We start from the raw sequence: 1,570 nt of genomic DNA on the forward strand, positions 1-1,570 counted from the left end.
TAGTATGGGGAATAAACAGGAGGAACTCGCCCTCAGAATAGCCAGTTCAGACCCAGACATAATAAGGCTTACAGAAACGTGGTGGGATTCATCCCATGACTGGGCAGTTAGCATTAGGAGCTATAGGCTTTACAGGCGGGATAGAGAAGGAAGGAAAGGTGGAACTGTGGCACTCTATGTCAAAGAGCAATACACATCCTCGGCCAGCAGAATAGGGTCAGAGGAGGGGCAAGCTGAAGTGCTCTGGGTCAAGATGTGAGGGGGCTGTGGGGAGACGGATCTAACAGTGGGGGTCTACTACAGACCCCCCAACCAAGGGGAGGAGCTGGACCGGGAATTTTCAGGCCAGCTTGCAGAGGCACTTAAGGCGAAGGATGTAGTTGTCATGGGTGATTTAAATTACCCAGACATCTGCTGGGAGGAACAGTCAGCCAGGTCAGACCGTTCCAGGAGATTCCTGCAGATACAGGACCTCCACTTAATTCAGGAGGTGCACAGTCCCACCAGAGGAAATGTCCTGCTGGACCTGGTCCTGGCCACAGGCGATAACCTGGTAAGGGGCCTCCAGGTTCTTGACCACCTGGGTGATAGTGATCATCGCTTGCTGGAATTCACCATCCAGTGCAGGGTGTCAAGGGCCTGCAGCAAGGTGGTAGCCCTAGACTTCAAGAGGGCCAACTTCAATGAGTTGATGAGATTAGTGGGAGAGGTGCTGGGGTTCTCGAGAGCAGGGGAACTCAGTGCCCAAGATGAGTGATCGTTCCCAGGGTGTTGAGGGAACTAGCTAGGGTTATTGCAGGGGCTTTGGCACGGCTTTACGAGTGCTCATGGTGCTTGGGCCAGGTGCCAGATGATTGGAAGATAGACAACATGGTCCCCATCTTTAAAAGAGGGAGGAGGGAGGACCCGGGCAACTATAGGCCCGTCAGTCTTACCTCAATCCTAGGGAAACTCTTTGAGAAGATCATCAAGGAGCAGATCTGTGATGGCCGGCCTCAGAGATGATGCTCAAGGGCAACCAGCACGGTTTCATTAGGGGCAGGTCATGTCAGACCTGATTGCTTTTTATGATCAGGTCACAAAAACATTGGGTTCAGGTGTCGCCGTGGATGTAGTCTTTGTGGACTTGAGCAAGGCCTTTGACACCGTCTCCCACCCCATCCTCATTAAAAAACTAGGTGACTGTGGCATTGATGCCTACACTGTCAGATGGCTTGCAGATTGGCTGAAGGGTCATACTCAAAGGGTGGTGGTGGATGGGTCATATTCGACCTGGGGAGAAGTGGGCAACGGAGTCCCCCAGGGCTCGGTCCTTGGGCCCGTGCTATTCAATCTCTTTATCAGTGATTTGGCTAACGGGGTGAAAAGCAACCTGTTTAAATTTGCTGATGATACCCAAATTCGGTGTGAGGTGAGCATGTTAGTAGGGAGGGAGACTTCAGCAAGACCTAGATAGGTTACAGGAGTGGGCTAACAAAAACAGGATGCGTTTCAATGCTGACAAGTGCAGGGTGCTGCACTTGGGCAGTAGTAACCAGCAGCACACTTATAAGATGGGAAACTCCCTTCT

Source organism: Crocodylus porosus, unplaced genomic scaffold (genome assembly GCF_001723895.1).
Source record: "Crocodylus porosus isolate Cpor-Errol unplaced genomic scaffold, CroPor_comp1, whole genome shotgun sequence".
Classification (NCBI taxonomy): domain Eukaryota; kingdom Metazoa; phylum Chordata; order Crocodylia; family Crocodylidae; genus Crocodylus; species Crocodylus porosus.